The 21,200-nt window shown below is 51.2% G+C and overlaps 1 long non-coding RNA gene across 1 annotated transcript; it reads left to right on the forward strand.

Annotated features, from left to right (window-relative positions):
* The first annotated feature begins 19,511 nt into the window (after positions 1 to 19,511).
* On the forward strand, positions 19,512 to 20,596 carry LOC146763334 (uncharacterized). The gene is made up of 2 exons (XR_014951887.1): positions 19,512 to 20,001; positions 20,159 to 20,596. It is a non-coding gene; the product is annotated as an uncharacterized LOC146763334 (long non-coding RNA).
* Positions 20,597 to 21,200: the final 604 nt, after the last annotated feature.

Raw genomic sequence — 21,200 nt, forward strand, 5'->3', positions numbered from 1 at the left:
ATCCTTTGACCATTTTCTTTGGGAAAGAAAACTCACCAGTCCAGGTTCCTGATGTCAGTTTGTACGGCTCCCTTGGGTCTATCAGGGCAGCACAAGTTTGAGGTGGGGACAACTTTGGTCTGCGATCCGTCCTTCGATATAGGGATTCTTTACAGTCAGGTCCCAGCCCAGTTCCAGGGGCCCCTGGGCACATCCTTTGGCCATTTTCCCTGGGAAAGAAAACTCAGCAGTCCAGGTTCCTGATGTCAGTTTGTAGGGCTCCCTTGGGTCCATCAGGGCAGCACAACTTTGGGGAGGGGACAACTTCGGTCTGGGGTCCATCCTTCAATATAAGGATTTTTTGCTTTGAGGTCATAGCCCAGTGCTAGGGGCCCCTGGGCACTTCCTTTGGCCATTTTCCCTGGGAAAGAAAACTCACCAGTCCAGGTTCCTGATGTCAGTTTGTAGGGCTCCCTTGGGTCTATCAGGGCAGCAAAACTTGAGGTGGGGACAACTTTGGTCTGCGATCCATCCTTCGATATAAGGATTCTTTGCAGTCAGGTCCCAGTGCTGTGCTTGGGGCCCCTGGGTACAACCTTTGGCAATTTTCCCTGGGAAAGAAAACTCACCAGTCCAGGTTGCTGATGTCAGTTTGTCGGGCTCCCTTGGGTATATCAGGGCAGCAGAGTTTTGAGGAGGGGACAATTTTGGTCTGGGGTCCATCCTTCAATATAAGGATTTTGTGCAGTCAGGTCCCAGTCCAAGGCCAGTGGCCCCTGGGCACATCCTTTGGCCATTTTTCCTGGAAAGGAAAATTCACCAGTCCAGGTACCTGATGTCAGTTTGTAGGGCTCCCTTGGGTCTATCAGGGCAGCAGAGTTTTGAGGAGGGGAAAACTTCGGTCTGGGGTCCATCCTTCGATATAAGGATTTTGTGCCATCAAGTCCCAACCAGGGGCCAGGGGCCCCTGGGCACATCCTTTGGCCATTTTTCCTGGGAAAGAAAACTCACCAGTCCAGGTTGCTGATGTCAGTTTGTAGGTCTCCCTTGGGTCTATCAGGGCAGCACAAATTTGAGGAGGGGACAACTTCGGTCTGGAGTCCAGCCTTCGATATAAGGATTTTGTGCAGTCAGGTCCCAGCCCAAGGCCTGGGGCCCCTGGGCACATCCTTTGGCCATTTTCCCTGGGAAAGAAAACTCACCAGTCCAGGTTGCTGATGTCAGTTTGTAGGGCTCCCTTGGCTTTATCAGGGCAGCAGAGGTTTGTGGAGGGGACAACTTCAGTTTGGGGACCATCCTTTGATATAAGTATTTTTTGCATTCAGGTCCCAGCCCAGGACCACGGGCCCCTGGGCACATCCTTTGGCCATTTCTCCTGGGGAAGAAAATTCACCAGTCCAGGTACCTGATGTCAGTTTGTAGGGCTCCCTTGGGTCTGTCAGGGCAGCAGAGTTTTGAGGAGGGGACAATTTTGGTCTGGGGTCCATCCTTCGATATAAGGATTTTGTGAAGTCAGGTCCCAGCCCGGAGCCAGTGGCCCCTGGGCACAACCTTTGGCCATTTTCCCTGGAAAAGAAAACTCACCAGTCCAGGTTGCTGATGTCAGTTTGTAGGGCTCCCTTGGGTCTATCAGGGCAGCAGAAGTTTGAGGGGGGGACAACTTCGGTCTGCGATCCATCCTTCGATATAATGATTCTTTGAAGTCAGGTCCCAGCCCAGGACCAGGGGAGCCTGGGCACATCCTTTGGCCATTTTCCCTGGAAAAGAAAATTCACCAGTCCAGGTACCTGATGTCAGTTTGTAGGGCTCCCTTGGGTCTATCAGGGCAGCAGAGTTTTGAGGAGGGGACAATTTTGGTCTGGGGTCCATCCTTCGATATAAGGATTTTGTGAAGTCAGGTCCCAGCCCAGGGCCAGGGGCCCCTGGGCACATCCTTTGGCCATTTTCTTTGGGAAAGAAAACTCACCACTCCAGGTTCCTCATGTCAGTTTGTAGGGCTCCCTTGGGTCTATCAGGGCAGCGCAAGTTTGAGGTGGGGACAACTTTGGTCTGCGATCCATCCTTCGATATAGGGATTCATTACAGTCAGGTCCCAGCCCAGTGCCAGGGGCCCCTGGGCACATCCTTTTGCCATTTTCCCTGGGAAAGAAAACTCACCAGTCCAAGTTCCTGATGTCAGTTTGTAGGGCTCCCTTGTGTCTATCAGGGCAGCAGAGTTTTGAGGAGGGGACAACTTTGGTCTGCGATCCATCCTTCGATAGAAGGATTCTTTGCAGTCAGGCCCCAGCCCAGTGCCAGGGGCCCCTGGGCACATCCTTTGGCCATTTTCTCTGGGAAAGAAAACTCACCAGTCCAGGTTGCTGATGTCAGTTTGTAGGGCTCCCTTGGGTCTATCAGAGCAGCAGAGTTTTGAGGAGGGGACAATTTTGGTCGGGGGTCCATCCTTCGATATAAGGATTTTGTGCAGTCCGGTCCCAGCCGAGTGCCAGGGGCCCCTGGGCACATCCTTTGACCATTTTCTTTGGGAAAGAAAACTCACCAGTCCAGGTTGCTGATGTCAGTTTGTAGGTCTCCCTTGGGTCTATCAGGGCAGCACAAATTTGAGGAGGGGACAACTTCGGTCTGGAGTCCAGCCTTCGATATAAGGATTTTGTGCAGTCAGGTCCCAGCCCAAGGCCTTGGGCCCCTGGGCACATCCTTTGGCCATTTTCCCTGGGAAAGAAAACTCACCAGTCCAGGTTGCTGATGTCAGTTTGTAGGGCTCCCTTGGCTTTATCAGGGCAGCAGAGGTTTGTGGAGGGGACAACTTCAGTTTGGGGACCATCCTTTGATATAAGTATTTTTTGCATTCAGGCCCCAGCCCAGGACCACGGGCCCCTGGGCACATCCTTTGGCCATTTCTCCTGGGGAAGAAAATTCACCAGTCCAGGTACTTGATGTCAGTTTGTAGGGCTCCATTGGGTCTGTCAGGGCAGCAGAGTTTTGAGGAGGGGACAATTTTGGTCTGGGGTCCATCCTTCGATATAAGGATTTTGTGAAGTCAGGTCCCAGCCCGGAGCCAGTGGCCCCTGGGCACATCCTTTGGCCATTTTCCCTGGGAAAGAAAACTCACCAGTCCAGGTTGCTGATGTCAGTTTGTAGGGCTCCCTTGGGTCAATCAGGGCAGCAGAAGTTTGAGGAGGGGACAACTTCGGTCTGCGATCCATCCTTCGATAAAATGATTTTTTGAAGTCAGGCCCCTGCCCAGTGCCAGGGGCCCCTGGGCACATCCTTTGACCATTTTCTTTGGGAAAGAAAACTCACCAGTCCAGGTTGCTGATGTCAGTTTGTAGGGCTCCCTTGGGTCTATCAGGGCAGCAGAGGTTTGTGGAGGGGACAATTTTGGTCTGGGGTCCATCCTTCGATATAAGGATTTTGTGAAGTCAGGTCCCAGCCCAGAGCCAGTGGCCCCTGGGCACATCCTTTGGCCATTTTCCCTGGAAAAGAAAACTCACCAGTCCAGGTTGCTGATGTCAGTTTGTAGGGCTCCCTTGGCTTTATCTGGGCAGCAGAGGTTTGTGGAGGGGACAACTTCAGTTTGGGGACCATCCTTTGATATAAGTATTTTTTGCATTCAGGTCCCATCCCAGGACCAGGGGCCCCTGGGGACATCCTTTGGCCATTTTCCCTGGGAAAGAAAACTCACCAGTCCAGGTTCCTCATGTCAGTTTGTAGGGCTCCCTTGGGTCTATCAGGTCAGCACAAGTTGGAGGTGGGGACAAGTTTGGTCTGCGATCCATCCTTCGATATAGGGATTCTTTACAGTCAGGTCCCAGCCCAGTGCCAGGGGCCCCTGGGCACATCCTTTGGCCATTTTCCCTGGAAAAGAAAACTCAGCAGTCCAGGTTCCTGATGTCAGTTTGTAGGGCTCCCTTGGGTCTATCAGAGCAGCACAAGTTTGAGGTGGGGAGAACTTCGGTCTGGAGTCCAGCCTTCGATATAAGGATTTTGTGCAGTCAGGTCCCAGCCCAGTGCCAGGGGCCCCTGGGCACATCCTTTGGCCATTTTCCCTGGAAAAGAAAACTCACCAGTCCAAGTTCCTGATGTCAGTTTGTAGGGCTACCTTGTGTCTATCAGGGCAGCACAAGTTTGAGGAGGGGACAACTTCGGTCTGCGATCCATCCTTCGATAGAGGGATTCTTTGCAGTCAGGTCCCAGCCCAGGACCAGGGGCCCCTGGGCACATCCTTTGGCCATTTTCCCTGGAAAAGAAAATTCACCAGTCCAGGTACCTGATGTCAGTTTGTAGGGCTCCCTTGGGTCTATCAGGGCAGCAGAGTTTTGAGGAGGGGACAATTTTGGTCTGGGGTCCATCCTTCGATATAAGGATTTTGTGAAGTCAGGTTCCAGCCCAGGGCCAGGGGCCCCTGGGCACATCCTTTGGCCATTTTCCCTGGGAAAGAAAACTCAGCAGTCCAGGTTCCTGATGTCAGTTTGTAGGGCTCCCTTGGGTCTATCAGGGCAGCAGAGGTTTGTGGAGGGGACTACTTCAGTTTGGGGACCATCCTTTGATATAAGGATTTTTTGCATTCAGGTCCCATCCCAGGACTAGGGGCCCCTGGGCACATCCTTTGGCCATTTTCCCTGGGAAAGAAAATTCACCAGTCCAGGTTGCTGATGTCAGTTTGTAGGACTCCCTTGGGTCTGTCAGAGCAGCAGAGTTTTGAGGAGGGGACAATTTCGGTCGGGGGTCCATCCTTCGATACAAGGATTTTGTGCAGTCAGGTCCCAGCCCAGTGCCAGGGGCCCCTGGGCACATCCTTTGGCCATTTTCCCTGGGAAAGAAAACTCACCAGTCCAGGTTGCTGATGTCAGTTTGTAGGGCTCCCTTGGGTCTATCAGGGCAGCACAAGTTTGAGGTGGGGACAACTTTGGTCTGCGATCCGTCCTTCGATATAGGGATTCTTTACAGTCAGGTCCCAGCCCAGTTCCAGGGGCCCCTGGGCACATCCTTTGGCCATTTTCCCTGGGAAAGAAAACTCACCAGTCCAGGTTGCTGATGTCAGTTTGTAGGGCTCCTTTGGGTCTATCAGGTCAGCACATGTTTGATTAGGGGACAACTTTGGTCTGCGATCCATCCTTTGATATAGGGATTTTTTGCATTCAGGTCCCAGCCCAGTGCCAGGGGCCCCTGGGCACATCCTTTGGCCATTTTCCCTGGGAAAGAAAACTCACCAGTCCAAGTTCCTGATGTCAGTTTGTAGGGCTCCCTTGGGTCTATCAGGGCAGCAGAGTTTTGAGGAGGGGACAACTTTGGTCTGCGATCCATCCTTCGATATAAGGATTCTTTGCAGTCAGGCGCCAGCCCAGTGCCAGGGGCCCCTGGGCACATCCTTTGGCCATTTTCCCTGGGAAAGAAAACTCACCAGTCCAGGTTGCTGATGTCAGTTTGTAGGGCTCCCTTGGCTTTATCAGGGCAGCAGAGGTTTGTGGAGGGGATAACTTCATTTTGGGGACCATCCTTTGATATAAGGATTTTTTGCATTCAGGTTCCAGCCCAGGACCAGGGGCCCCTGGGCACATCCTTTGGCCATTTTCCCTGGAAAAGAAAACTCACCAGTCCAAGTTCCTGATGTCAGTTTGTAGGGCTCCCTTGTGTCTATCAGGGCAGCACAAGTTTGAGGAGGGGACAACTTCGGTCTGCGATCCATCCTTTGATAGAGGGATTCTTTGCAGTCAGGCCCCAGCCCAGTGCCAGGGGCCCCTGGGCACATCCTTTTGCCATTTTCCCTGGGAAAGAAAACTCACCAGTCCAGGTTCCTGATGTCAGTTTGTAGGGCTCCCTTGGCTTTATCAGGGCAGCACAACTTTGAGGAGGGGACAACTTCGGTCTGGAGTCCAGCCTTCAATATAAGTCTTTTGTGCATTCAGGTCCCAGCCCAGTGCCAGGGGCCCCTGGGCACATCCTTTGGCCATTTTCCCTGGAAAAGAAAACTCACCAGTCCAGGTTGCTGATGTCAGTTTGTAGGGCTCCCTTGGGTCTATCAGGGCAGCAGAGTTTTGAGGAGGGGACAATTTCGGTCGGGGGTCCATCCTTCGATATAACGAATTTTTGCATTCAGGTCCCAGCCCAGTGCCAGGGGCCCCTGGGCACATCCTTTGGCCATTTTCCCTGGGAAAGAAAACTCACCAGTCCAGGTTGCTGATGTCAGTTTGTAGGGCTCCCTTGGGTCTATCAGGGCAGCGCAGGTTTGAGGAGGGCACAACTTTGGTCTGCGATCCATCCTTCGATATAGGGATTCATTACAGTCAGGTCCCAGCCCAGTGCCAGGGGCCCCTGGGCACATCCTTTGGCCATTTTCCCTGGAAAAGAAAACTCACCAGTCCAAGTTCCTGATGTCAGTTTGTAGGGCTCCCTTGTGTCTATCAGGGCAGCACAAGTTTGAGGAGGGGACAACTTTGGTCTGCGATCCATCCTTCGATAGAGGGATTCTTTGCAGTCAGGCCCCAGCCCAGTGCCAGGGGCCCCTGGGCACATCCTTTGGCCATTTTCCCTGGAAAAGAAAACTCACCAGTCCAGGTTGCTGATGTCAGTTTGTAGGGCTCCCTTGTGTCTATCAGGGCAGCAGAGTTTTGAGGAGGGGACTACTTCAGTTTGTGGACCATCCTTTGATATAAGGATTTTTTGCATTCAGGTCCCATCCCAGGACCAGGGGCCCCTGGGCACATCCTTTGGCCATTTTCCCTGAAAAAGAAAACTCACCAGTCCAGGTTCCTGATGTCAGTTTGTAGGGCTCCCTTGGGTCTATCAGGGCAGCACGAGTTTGAGGAGGGGACAACTTCGGTCTGTGATCCATCCTTCGATGTAAGGATTTTTTGCATTCAGGTCCCATCCCAGGGCCAGGGGCCCCTGGGCGCATCCTTTGGCCATGTTCCCTGGAAAAGAAAACACACCAGTCCAGGTACCTGATGTCAGTTTGTAGGGCTCCCTTGGGTCTATCAGGTCAGCACAAGTTGGAGGTGGGGACAAGTTTGGTCTGCGATCCATCCTTCGATAGAGGGATTCTTTACAGTCAGGCCCCAGCCCAGTGCCAGGGGCCCCTGGGCACATCCTTTGGCCATTTTCCCTGGGAAAGAAAACTCACCAGTCCAGGTTGCTGATGTCAGTTTGTAGGGCTCCCTTGGGTCTATCAGGTCAGCACATGTTTGATGAGGGGACAACTTTGGTCTGCGATCCATCCTTCGATATAAGGATTCTTTGCAGTCAGGTCCCAGTGCTGTGCTTGGGGCCCCTGGGTACAACCTTTGGCAATTTTCCCTGGGAAAGAAAACTCACCAGTCCAGGTTCCTGATGTCAGTTTGTAGGGCTCCCTTGGGTCTATCAGGGCGGCACAACTTTGGGGAGGGGACAATTTTGGTCTGGGGTCCATCCTTCGATATAAGGATTTTGTGCAGTCAGGTCCCAGTCCAAGGCCAGTGGCCCCTGGGCACATCCTTTGGCCATTTTTCCTGGGAAAGAAAACTCACCAGTCCAGGTACCTGATGTCAGTTTGTAGGGCTCCCTTGGGTCAATCAGGGCAGCAGAAGTTTGAGGAGGGGACAACTTCGGTCTGCGATCCATCCTTCGATAAAATGATTTTTTGAAGTCAGGCCCCTGCCCAGTGCCAGGGGCCCCTGGGCACATCCTTTGACCATTTTCTTTGGGAAAGAAAACTCACCAGTCCAGGTTCCTGATGTCAGTTTGTACGGCTCCCTTGGGTCTATCAGGGCAGCACAAGTTTGAGGTGGGGACAACTTTGGTCTGCGATCCGTCCTTCGATATAGGGATTCTTTACAGTCAGGTCCCAGCCCAGTTCCAGGGGCCCCTGGGCACATCCTTTGGCCATTTTCCCTGGGAAAGAAAACTCAGCAGTCCAGGTTCCTGATGTCAGTTTGTAGGGCTCCCTTGGGTCCATCAGGGCAGCACAACTTTGGGGAGGGGACAACTTCGGTCTGGGGTCCATCCTTCAATATAAGGATTTTTTGCTTTGAGGTCATAGCCCAGTGCTAGGGGCCCCTGGGCACTTCCTTTGGCCATTTTCCCTGGGAAAGAAAACTCACCAGTCCAGGTTCCTGATGTCAGTTTGTAGGGCTCCCTTGGGTCTATCAGGGCAGCAAAACTTGAGGTGGGGACAACTTTGGTCTGCGATCCATCCTTCGATATAAGGATTCTTTGCAGTCAGGTCCCAGTGCTGTGCTTGGGGCCCCTGGGTACAACCTTTGGCAATTTTCCCTGGGAAAGAAAACTCACCAGTCCAGGTTGCTGATGTCAGTTTGTCGGGCTCCCTTGGGTATATCAGGGCAGCAGAGTTTTGAGGAGGGGACAATTTTGGTCTGGGGTCCATCCTTCAATATAAGGATTTTGTGCAGTCAGGTCCCAGTCCAAGGCCAGTGGCCCCTGGGCACATCCTTTGGCCATTTTTCCTGGAAAGGAAAATTCACCAGTCCAGGTACCTGATGTCAGTTTGTAGGGCTCCCTTGGGTCTATCAGGGCAGCAGAGTTTTGAGGAGGGGAAAACTTCGGTCTGGGGTCCATCCTTCGATATAAGGATTTTGTGCCATCAAGTCCCAACCAGGGGCCAGGGGCCCCTGGGCACATCCTTTGGCCATTTTTCCTGGGAAAGAAAACTCACCAGTCCAGGTTGCTGATGTCAGTTTGTAGGTCTCCCTTGGGTCTATCAGGGCAGCACAAATTTGAGGAGGGGACAACTTCGGTCTGGAGTCCAGCCTTCGATATAAGGATTTTGTGCAGTCAGGTCCCAGCCCAAGGCCTGGGGCCCCTGGGCACATCCTTTGGCCATTTTCCCTGGGAAAGAAAACTCACCAGTCCAGGTTGCTGATGTCAGTTTGTAGGGCTCCCTTGGCTTTATCAGGGCAGCAGAGGTTTGTGGAGGGGACAACTTCAGTTTGGGGACCATCCTTTGATATAAGTATTTTTTGCATTCAGGTCCCAGCCCAGGACCACGGGCCCCTGGGCACATCCTTTGGCCATTTCTCCTGGGGAAGAAAATTCACCAGTCCAGGTACCTGATGTCAGTTTGTAGGGCTCCCTTGGGTCTGTCAGGGCAGCAGAGTTTTGAGGAGGGGACAATTTTGGTCTGGGGTCCATCCTTCGATATAAGGATTTTGTGAAGTCAGGTCCCAGCCCGGAGCCAGTGGCCCCTGGGCACAACCTTTGGCCATTTTCCCTGGAAAAGAAAACTCACCAGTCCAGGTTGCTGATGTCAGTTTGTAGGGCTCCCTTGGGTCTATCAGGGCAGCAGAAGTTTGAGGGGGGGACAACTTCGGTCTGCGATCCATCCTTCGATATAATGATTCTTTGAAGTCAGGTCCCAGCCCAGGACCAGGGGAGCCTGGGCACATCCTTTGGCCATTTTCCCTGGAAAAGAAAATTCACCAGTCCAGGTACCTGATGTCAGTTTGTAGGGCTCCCTTGGGTCTATCAGGGCAGCAGAGTTTTGAGGAGGGGACAATTTTGGTCTGGGGTCCATCCTTCGATATAAGGATTTTGTGAAGTCAGGTCCCAGCCCAGGGCCAGGGGCCCCTGGGCACATCCTTTGGCCATTTTCTTTGGGAAAGAAAACTCACCACTCCAGGTTCCTCATGTCAGTTTGTAGGGCTCCCTTGGGTCTATCAGGGCAGCGCAAGTTTGAGGTGGGGACAACTTTGGTCTGCGATCCATCCTTCGATATAGGGATTCATTACAGTCAGGTCCCAGCCCAGTGCCAGGGGCCCCTGGGCACATCCTTTTGCCATTTTCCCTGGGAAAGAAAACTCACCAGTCCAAGTTCCTGATGTCAGTTTGTAGGGCTCCCTTGTGTCTATCAGGGCAGCAGAGTTTTGAGGAGGGGACAACTTTGGTCTGCGATCCATCCTTCGATAGAAGGATTCTTTGCAGTCAGGCCCCAGCCCAGTGCCAGGGGCCCCTGGGCACATCCTTTGGCCATTTTCTCTGGGAAAGAAAACTCACCAGTCCAGGTTGCTGATGTCAGTTTGTAGGGCTCCCTTGGGTCTATCAGAGCAGCAGAGTTTTGAGGAGGGGACAATTTTGGTCGGGGGTCCATCCTTCGATATAAGGATTTTGTGCAGTCCGGTCCCAGCCGAGTGCCAGGGGCCCCTGGGCACATCCTTTGACCATTTTCTTTGGGAAAGAAAACTCACCAGTCCAGGTTGCTGATGTCAGTTTGTAGGTCTCCCTTGGGTCTATCAGGGCAGCACAAATTTGAGGAGGGGACAACTTCGGTCTGGAGTCCAGCCTTCGATATAAGGATTTTGTGCAGTCAGGTCCCAGCCCAAGGCCTTGGGCCCCTGGGCACATCCTTTGGCCATTTTCCCTGGGAAAGAAAACTCACCAGTCCAGGTTGCTGATGTCAGTTTGTAGGGCTCCCTTGGCTTTATCAGGGCAGCAGAGGTTTGTGGAGGGGACAACTTCAGTTTGGGGACCATCCTTTGATATAAGTATTTTTTGCATTCAGGCCCCAGCCCAGGACCACGGGCCCCTGGGCACATCCTTTGGCCATTTCTCCTGGGGAAGAAAATTCACCAGTCCAGGTACTTGATGTCAGTTTGTAGGGCTCCATTGGGTCTGTCAGGGCAGCAGAGTTTTGAGGAGGGGACAATTTTGGTCTGGGGTCCATCCTTCGATATAAGGATTTTGTGAAGTCAGGTCCCAGCCCGGAGCCAGTGGCCCCTGGGCACATCCTTTGGCCATTTTCCCTGGGAAAGAAAACTCACCAGTCCAGGTTGCTGATGTCAGTTTGTAGGGCTCCCTTGGGTCAATCAGGGCAGCAGAAGTTTGAGGAGGGGACAACTTCGGTCTGCGATCCATCCTTCGATAAAATGATTTTTTGAAGTCAGGCCCCTGCCCAGTGCCAGGGGCCCCTGGGCACATCCTTTGACCATTTTCTTTGGGAAAGAAAACTCACCAGTCCAGGTTGCTGATGTCAGTTTGTAGGGCTCCCTTGGGTCTATCAGGGCAGCAGAGGTTTGTGGAGGGGACAATTTTGGTCTGGGGTCCATCCTTCGATATAAGGATTTTGTGAAGTCAGGTCCCAGCCCAGAGCCAGTGGCCCCTGGGCACATCCTTTGGCCATTTTCCCTGGAAAAGAAAACTCACCAGTCCAGGTTGCTGATGTCAGTTTGTAGGGCTCCCTTGGCTTTATCTGGGCAGCAGAGGTTTGTGGAGGGGACAACTTCAGTTTGGGGACCATCCTTTGATATAAGTATTTTTTGCATTCAGGTCCCATCCCAGGACCAGGGGCCCCTGGGGACATCCTTTGGCCATTTTCCCTGGGAAAGAAAACTCACCAGTCCAGGTTCCTCATGTCAGTTTGTAGGGCTCCCTTGGGTCTATCAGGTCAGCACAAGTTGGAGGTGGGGACAAGTTTGGTCTGCGATCCATCCTTCGATATAGGGATTCTTTACAGTCAGGTCCCAGCCCAGTGCCAGGGGCCCCTGGGCACATCCTTTGGCCATTTTCCCTGGAAAAGAAAACTCAGCAGTCCAGGTTCCTGATGTCAGTTTGTAGGGCTCCCTTGGGTCTATCAGAGCAGCACAAGTTTGAGGTGGGGAGAACTTCGGTCTGGAGTCCAGCCTTCGATATAAGGATTTTGTGCAGTCAGGTCCCAGCCCAGTGCCAGGGGCCCCTGGGCACATCCTTTGGCCATTTTCCCTGGAAAAGAAAACTCACCAGTCCAAGTTCCTGATGTCAGTTTGTAGGGCTACCTTGTGTCTATCAGGGCAGCACAAGTTTGAGGAGGGGACAACTTCGGTCTGCGATCCATCCTTCGATAGAGGGATTCTTTGCAGTCAGGTCCCAGCCCAGGACCAGGGGCCCCTGGGCACATCCTTTGGCCATTTTCCCTGGAAAAGAAAATTCACCAGTCCAGGTACCTGATGTCAGTTTGTAGGGCTCCCTTGGGTCTATCAGGGCAGCAGAGTTTTGAGGAGGGGACAATTTTGGTCTGGGGTCCATCCTTCGATATAAGGATTTTGTGAAGTCAGGTTCCAGCCCAGGGCCAGGGGCCCCTGGGCACATCCTTTGGCCATTTTCCCTGGGAAAGAAAACTCAGCAGTCCAGGTTCCTGATGTCAGTTTGTAGGGCTCCCTTGGGTCTATCAGGGCAGCAGAGGTTTGTGGAGGGGACTACTTCAGTTTGGGGACCATCCTTTGATATAAGGATTTTTTGCATTCAGGTCCCATCCCAGGACTAGGGGCCCCTGGGCACATCCTTTGGCCATTTTCCCTGGGAAAGAAAATTCACCAGTCCAGGTTGCTGATGTCAGTTTGTAGGACTCCCTTGGGTCTGTCAGAGCAGCAGAGTTTTGAGGAGGGGACAATTTCGGTCGGGGGTCCATCCTTCGATACAAGGATTTTGTGCAGTCAGGTCCCAGCCCAGTGCCAGGGGCCCCTGGGCACATCCTTTGGCCATTTTCCCTGGGAAAGAAAACTCACCAGTCCAGGTTGCTGATGTCAGTTTGTAGGGCTCCCTTGGGTCTATCAGGGCAGCACAAGTTTGAGGTGGGGACAACTTTGGTCTGCGATCCGTCCTTCGATATAGGGATTCTTTACAGTCAGGTCCCAGCCCAGTTCCAGGGGCCCCTGGGCACATCCTTTGGCCATTTTCCCTGGGAAAGAAAACTCACCAGTCCAGGTTGCTGATGTCAGTTTGTAGGGCTCCTTTGGGTCTATCAGGTCAGCACATGTTTGATTAGGGGACAACTTTGGTCTGCGATCCATCCTTTGATATAGGGATTTTTTGCATTCAGGTCCCAGCCCAGTGCCAGGGGCCCCTGGGCACATCCTTTGGCCATTTTCCCTGGGAAAGAAAACTCACCAGTCCAAGTTCCTGATGTCAGTTTGTAGGGCTCCCTTGTGTCTATCAGGGCAGCAGAGTTTTGAGGAGGGGACAACTTTGGTCTGCGATCCATCCTTCGATAGAGGGATTCTTTGCAGTCAGGCCCCAGCCCAGTGCCAGGGGCCCCTGGGCACATCCTTTGGCCATTTTCCCTGGGAAAGAAAACTCACCAGTCCAGGTTGCTGATGTCAGTTTGTAGGGCTCCCTTGGGTCTATCAGAGCAGCAGAGTTTTGAGGAGGGGACAATTTTGGTCGGGGGTCCATCCTTCGATATAAGGATTTTGTGCAGTCCGGTCCCAGCCGAGTGCCAGGGGCCCCTGGGCACATCCTTTGGCCATTTTCCCTGGAAAAGAAAACTCACCAGTCCAGGTTCCTGATGTCAGTTTGTAGGGCTCCCTTGGGTCTATCTGGGCAGCACAAGTATGAGATGGGGACAATTTTGTCTGGGGTCCAGCCTTTGATTTTATGATTCTTTGCAGTCAGGCCCTAGCCCAGGGCCAGGGGCACGTGGGCACGTCCTTTGGCCATTTTCCCTGGGAAAGAAAACTCAGCAGTCCAGGTTCCTGATGTCAGTTTGTAGGGCTCCCTTGGGTCTATCAGGGCGGCACAACTTTGGGGAGGGGACAACTTCGGTCTGGGGTCCATCCTTCAATATAAGGATTTTTTGCTTTGAGGTCATAGCCCAGTGCTAGGGGCCCCTGGGCACTTCCTTTGGCCATTTTCCATGGAAAAGAAAATTCACCAGTCCAGGTTCCTGATGTCCGTTTGTAGGGCTCCCTGCGGACTGTCAGGGCAGCACCTGCTGGAGATGGTGGCAACTATGGTCTGGGATATATCCTTCGTTGTATGAATTTTTTGCTGTCAGGTCCCTGCTCAGGAGCAGGGTCCCCTGGGCATGTGCCTCAATTTTGAGGAAGTTTCTGTTTAGAATGTATGATTTTTTTTTGGCTTAAAGTAAAAAATTTATTTTTCATTTTTAGTGAGGTTTATTTTTTTTTATTGCTTATTGCTATATTTTTTTGATATTTGTGTTAGGTTAGTAGTAGGGATAGCTTTACTTTTATACGTTGAAACGAGGGTCGTGCGTACTGGTGTTCATAAAGGTTTAATATTTTTATGGTTCTGATGTGTTAGGTTAATGAATTTATAACGTTTACAAGAATTTTTTTTGTTTTTATTTCAATACAGGCAGGGTTTTCTTAGTTTTAAGGATTTGTTTGGCATAGATTTTAGAGGCGTTATTGAGGGGATAGGACAGGGTGTCTCTGTTAATCTATTTGGCAATTTGGATACTGGGTAAATAAAATTAATATTTTGGTAGAATTTTGGGGTTTTGTTAGTTTAATTATTTATGAATTTGTGTGCCTGCAGCTGTAGTGTCTCTGCTGCAAGTCTCAGTATCCATTCATGTTTGTGTGCGTTAGGCAGTCCACTCGTGTACCAGCGAGTCCCCCCTGCAAGCGGCCGCAGAGCCGCTCCTTCGCTCTCCTGGGAATTCGGGGAGCGGCACACGGCTCTGCGACGAAGCCTTGATCTTTGTCACTTGGAGGTGACACCAGGGAGCCTCAGGAGCGGCCGAGGAGTTGCTGTAAGTGGGGGAACTACTAGTGAGGGGGACCAGGGTCCACTCGTATTTTGGGAACGCCACCTCACCTCGCCTGCTCTTCAGCCAGGCAGACCCTGCCAGGAGGGCGTGGGCGAAGCGTGCGGCCCGAGGAGCCCGGCGTTCTCAAGAGAATAATGGTGAGCAGCAGAATTGCTGAGTTGTGGCTGCTGTGCGGCTGAGATCGTGCAGTGATGTTTGGTGTTCTCGATTGTAGCTGAGCACAGGACCACAGCCCAGTGACCATAGGACATTCCCCGCAGGCGAGGCAGCCTCCATTGCCAGGCGACGTGGATTCTCATCCCCAGATGCCAGAGAGATAAGTGGAGGGCTAAGGCCCGCAGAGGGGGTGAAAGCGGGGTGCTGGGAGGGCCTTTAGGATCAGGTTTGGGGGCAGGGATGTGCAAGAAGTGTCCCCTTAGGCCAGCTAAAGGGAAAGTGTCTGTTTTGATCACAGTGCTGAGGTGCTCAGGGCAGAGCAGTTCTGGTGTGTGTCCTGTCACTTGTCTCTGGTGCACTCTGTGTTCTTTGGGTCTCTCAGCTCTTTCTTCTCCTCAAAAGCTCTCTCTCCCTGTCCTGTGTCACGGGTGTCTGCACGTATTTGTCCCACAACTGCTCTGCCCTGCTGCATAGCCTGTAATAGCACAAGTCCTGGGGACTTGAAATTTGTCATTTGCAGGGTGTAGTTGGGCTCTAGATTGTATGGGGAGATTGACATAACATGTTTGGTGATGCTAAGTTGTCCTGCAGCCATTTGACACTAGTCCTAACTTCCTTTCAGGTGCTGACAATTCAAATATGTGGCAGAGAGCCCCAGTCCTGGGTGAGGGTGTTGCCATGATCAGGTCAGTCATGGTTTGCATTTGCAGGGGCTGCCTAAATGGTGACCGTGTTACAGCAGTGTTCTTTGCCTTTATTTTTAGGAGGTCCAGGCAGATAGCAGCAGTCAAGGCCGAGTGTGCCAGGTGAGCAGTGGACAGAAGCAGCTGTTGTTGCTCAGGTTTCAAGATTTGGTGCAATTGTAAGCATCCATTGTTGTTTGTGTGCTTTAGGGAATCCACTCAGTGTACTCATACCTCTGTCTCCAACTGGCTGATGGACCAGTTTTCATGCAGATGTGATCTTGTGGGAAGCAATACAGGACCCTGTGACAGATCCTTCCAATTTTCCATTTCAAGGTCCCCTCCTGGTAACCCACAGGAATGGGCAAGGAGTTGTGGTGAGGCAGGGAAGAGGAGCGAGGGTACCCTCAAGTTGCAGCAATGCCATGTCACCTTGTCTGCCCTTAACCTAGGTGTGCCTTGAGATGACGGTGTCAGAATCCAAGCGCGCCTGAGGTGTGTGGCCCAAGACTTCTTGGGAGACGGTGAGTAGCAGAATTGTCAGGTTCTGGCCCATGTGCTGTTAAGGTAGTGCACTGACGTTTGGTTTTCTTTCTCTTGGCAGAGCAAGAGATAACAGCCTGGTGACAACTGGAACTTCCCAGACAGGCACGAGGCCTCGATCTGCACCTGATGGGGATTTGCATCCCCAGATATGTGCAAGATAAGTGCAGGGCTACAATGCACAGAGGGGATGGAAGAGAGGTGCTGGGTTGGGACTCCCCAGGAGGGGTTTTTGAGTCAGTTTTGGAGATGGGGATGTGCAAGAAGTGTCCCCTTAGGCCAGCTAAAGGGAAAGTGTCTGTTTTGATCACAGTGCTGAGGTGCTCAGGGCAGAGCAGTTCTGGTGTGTGTCCTGTCACTTGTCTCTGGTGCACTCTGTGTTCTTTCGGTCTCTCAGCTCTTTCTTCTCCTCAAAAGCTCTCTCTCCCTGTCCTGTGTCACGGGTGTCTGCACGTATTTTTCCCACCGCTGCTCTGCCCTGCTGCATAGCCTGTAATAGCACAAGTCCTGGGGACTTGAAATTTGTCATTTGCAGGGTGTAGTTGGGCTCTAGATTGTATGGGGAGATTGACATAACATGTTTGGTGCTGTTAAGTTGTCCTGCAGCTGTTTGACACTAGTCCTAACTTCCTTTCAGATGCAGACAGTTCCGGTCAGTGGCAGAGAGCCCCAGTCCTGGGGTGAGGGTGTTGCCATGATCAGGTCAGTCATTGTTTGCATTTGCAGGGGAAGCCTAAAGGGTGACTGTGTTACAGCAGTGTTCTTTGCCTTTATTTTTAGGAGGTCCAGGCAGATAGCAGCAGTCAAGGCCGAGTGTGCCAGGTGAGCAGTGGACAGAAGCAGCTGTTGTTGCTCAGGTTTCAAGATTTGGTGCAATTGTAAGCATCCATTGTTGTTTGTGTGCTTTAGGGAATCCACTCAGAGTATGCCAAGCCCCTGTCACCAACAGCTGATGGCCTGGATTTCCGTGCTTGTGAGCCCTCTGGAAGGTGTTGCAGGACTCTGAGATGAAGCCTTGAAATTTTGTATTTCAAGATTGCATCAGAGTTGCCTTTGGCAATGGCTGAGGAGTTGAGGTGAGTCGCCGAGGTAGGGAGGGGGAGCCAAGGTCCACTCGTGTTTCAGCAATGCCGAGTCTCTTTGTCTCTTCTTAACCCAGGCAGACCCTGCGATGACGGTGGCAGCCTCTGAGCCTGGCCAAAGTGTGCGGCCCGAGCGTTCTCAGGAGAACGGTGAGTAGCAGGATTGCTGGGTTTTGTCCATTGTGCAGCTAAGATCATGCAGTGATGTTTGGTGTTCTCGATTGTAGCTGAGCACGGGACCACAGCCCGGTGACCATTGGACATTCCCCGCAGGCGAGGCAGCCTCCATTGGCACGCGACGTGGATTCTCATGCCCAGATGGCTGAGAGATTAGTGGAGGGCTCAGGCCCACAGTGGGGGTGAAAGCGGGGTGCTGGGAGGGCCTTTAGGATCAGGTTTGGGGGCAGGGATGTGCAAGAAGTGTCCCCTTAGGCCAGCTAAAGGGAAAGTGTCTGTTTTGATCACAGTGCTGAGGTGCACAGGGCAGAGCAGTTCTGGTGTGTGTCCTGTCACTTGTCTCTGGTGCACTCTGTGTTCTTTGGGTCTCTCGGTCCTTTCTTCTCCTCAAAAGCTCTCTCTGCCTGTCCTGTGTCACGGGTGTCTGCACGTATTTGTCCCACAGCTGCTCTGCCCTGCTGCATAGCCTGTAATAGCACAAGTCCTGGGGACTTGAAATTTGTCATTTGCAGGGTGTAGTTGGGCTCTAGATTGTATGGGGAGATTGACATAACATGTTTGGTGATGCTAAGTTGTCCTGCAGCCATTTGACACTAGTCCTAACTTCCTTTCAGATGCAGACAGTTCAGGTCAGTGGCAGAGGGCCCCATTCTTGCGTGAGGATTTTCCCATGATCAGGTCAGTCATTGTTTGCATTTGCAGCGGCAGCCTGAATGGTGACCATGTTACAGCAGTGTTCTTTGCCTTTAATTTTAGGAGGTCCCGGCAGTTTGCAGCAGTCAAGGCCCTGTGTGCCAGGTGAGCAGTGGACAGAAGGAGTTGTTCTGGCTCAGGTCTCCATTTCTGGTGCAATTCTAAGCATCCACTCTTAGTTACTTTGTTTTATTTTAGGCAGTCGTCTTGCAAGATATCTCTGGTCCGGATGTCCAAGGCCAGGTGGGTGCAAGCGTAAGGTCTGGGTGGGTGTGCTTTTCAGGGCAGGGGGATGTTGTTTTCACAGAATCTCGGTGTGGGTTTTTTTGCTTTGTTTTTTTGCAGGTGCTGTCGCTGCCCTAGCTGTGTGAAGGAACAGAGGCGAGCGGGTGAGTTGGCATTTTGGCACGGTGACTCACAGGTGACTCTTATGCAGCAGCACGCTAAGTGTGTACCTTTTTGTTTTTCAGGTATCCTCCAGGCAGCCTGTGGAGTCAAATTGAGACTTCAGGTGAGCTGGGGCAGCGGTGTGTCGGAGTTTCAGGGATTCCTCTTTTCGTGGGCACTAGTTGCATTTTCTGTTTTGTCTTAGGTACCCTGAGGAGGAGCGTAGCTGAAGTTTGGAAACGGCAGCACCGAAGCGGATGTACAGAACATCTCGCCGTTCACATCCAACTGACATGGGATTCCATCCGGTTGTCTTGCAAAAGCTAAGTGCTGGGGCCAGTAGGTGGGAGATGGGGGAAAAACCTTCACTATCACAGGAGGCTATTTGATGTTAGCTTGGAGAAGAGGCCCATAGTGGGATGGGCCCCTCGGGAGCAAAGGGAGAGGGTTTCTCCTCAGCCCCCCCAGAGTCTTCGCTGGGCAGGGCAGTTCCGATCCCTCTCCGCGTTCTCGTGACGTTCGCATCGGCGGCCTTCTTTGACTCTTGACGTTGTCGTGGATCTTTTCACCATAGGAGCCCGCCTTCATGTCTGGAGCTATAGCTACAGTCACCCTGTAGTCATTTCTTCCTTCTCTAGGCCTACTGAGCTTCTTAGGCTTTCTCTTAAGTGCTTTGGCACTAACATCTTGAAAGGCGTTGCATGTCATCATCAAGTGCTACTGCCCTAGGGCTTTCTTTTCTTTGGCATCATCAGCCCATGGCTCATCTTGGGCCAGGAATCTTGGGTCCATAAGGTGAAATTGCCAGGCAGTTTCCATGTGTGTCTGTGTCACGTTGTCTGTGTCCGTGTCACGTTGTCTGTGTCTTAGGCCTTTGTTACATCTCCATGCTTTAGCAACATCATTTTGTGCCGTATCGGCCATATTTTGCTCATGTACCTTCCTGGATATCAGTTATTCTGGCATCTTTACATATTTACTTTTTGGGACCGGACGATGTACATGAGATGTTCTCATCCATCTTCATTCTCAGTTTTGGTAGCCCTTCTCTTGGACTTCCGTACGGATCTTATTAGCCCTTCATCACCTGACCACAGTAGTTCCGTAGCATCTGCCTTCTCAAAGGATATAGGGCTCAAAAATTAGTCTTCTGGAGAATTATATCAAGTCCTCACTTATCTTGTATCTCTGTCGGCTTACATTGTATGCACTTATGTTGCACCTACCTGTGTCGGCTTCTATTGTATGTGCGTATGTTGCGCCTACCTATGTTGGCTTATGTTGTTTGTGCTTATACTGTATGTACCTATGTTGTCTTATATTGTTTGTGCTTATACTGTATGTACCTACGTTGCCTTATGTTGTTTGTGCTTATACTGTATGCACCTACGTTGCCTTATGTTGTTTGTGCTTATACTGTATGTACCTACGTTGCCTTATGTTGTTTGTGCTTATACTGTATGTACCTACGTTGCCTTATGTTGTTTGTGCTTATACTGTATGTACCTACGATGGCTTATGTTGTATGCACCTCTGTTGTGGCAATTGTGATTGGAGCTGCCTTGCCCGGGCACGTAGTCACGCTCAGGTAGAGCAGTTATAAAGCTTTGCCGTTCATCTGTTCTCTACGGGGTTTGGGGTACAACACTGATGGGCCCAGAGTTGGTATAGCTCCTAGCTCTCAGATAGTCAGTCACTGACCGCCTCCCCTTGTCTCGTAGGTCCCCGGGTCCCTACAGAATTTCCTGGAATCTACCATTTGACATGGAGGTCCTGCGGTCAGAAGAAGCGTTTAAGCATATTCTTCAGTGCAGCGTTTCACGTAAGGGTGGCAGCCAGCGTGTCAGCAGAAGAATGTGTGAGAGTGTGACTGTCTGTGTCTGTCTGTGAGAGTTTGTGTGTGCTTGTGTCTGCAGCTGTGTGTGTGTGTGTGTGTGTGGAGCAGTTCCAACCTTGTGTGTATGGCCTTTGCCTTTCAGGGGGGGTTTTCATCAGGCAGGAGGATTTTTTGGGAGTCTCTGGAGCGAGTTGCCGTGAATGTGAGTTTGTGCGTAACGCGAAGGGGGCGTGCACGTCGGCGGAGCGTTTTGCGCCGTTTTTGTTCCGGGTGCGTCATAACAATAAAAGCGTTGTGGACTTTTCTGAAATGGAGACACGGTTATATTGTGTCAATATGTATTTTCCTTGTAATACATTATATTGTTCTGTCTTTGCAGGTGTTCCTGTCTTTTGATGTATTTTGCTGTATGTAAATTGGACTTGTACTTGTGTGCCTAGGTATGATGTATTCTTTGTTGTATTTGTCTCTGTACTTGCATTTGTATGCATTGTTTCCCTGTGTATTGCTGAAGTTTAAATTAAAGGAATAAAGATTAATCAGCCCTAATAATGATACCTCTTACCCTCTGCCCCGCCCACCATCCATCTCCTGTCTTTCTTTGGTGTGGTTGAGTCGTATCATTCTCACCCTTTTTCTCCCTTTGCCTCTTACTTTCCTCTTTAGTCTATTCCTCACTTTATCCTTCCGTGTGTAACTCTTTGTCTCTGGCTGTGTTTTCCTTTGTTTCCATTTCTAACACATCTCTATGTTTCTCTAACCCTATTTCCTTCTCACCCTGTCTATTTTCTTCCCTTCCTCTACATGTATTTCCCCATGTCTCTTTGTCTCTTTCAATCTAGGTTTCACTATGTTTTCTTCTTTTTTTTCTCTTTGTCAGCCTTTGTCTTTCTAACACTTGCTATCATTTTCTTTGTCTCTAACCCTTTTTACTTTTCTGTCCAACTTTAATTTTTTGTGTTTCTAACTCTCTATTTCTTTCTCTCTTGAACCCTACCTTGTGTTCAGTCTCTCCATTTGTTTTCCTGTAGGTTTTCAGCTCTATTTCTTCTTTTTCTTGTCTCTCTATTTGCTTTTCTCTTTCATTTCAAGTGCTTCCTTTTCTCTTTGTCTTTCACTCTTTTTCTCTTTACCCCTCCTTTCTTTTGCCTTTCTCTTTCTAATCTGAATTTTTTGGTTTCTCT

This window comes from Lonchura striata, chromosome 1A, assembly GCF_050655825.1.
Source record: "Lonchura striata isolate lonStrDom1 chromosome 1A, ASM5065582v1, whole genome shotgun sequence".
Classification (NCBI taxonomy): Eukaryota; Metazoa; Chordata; class Aves; order Passeriformes; family Estrildidae; genus Lonchura; species Lonchura striata.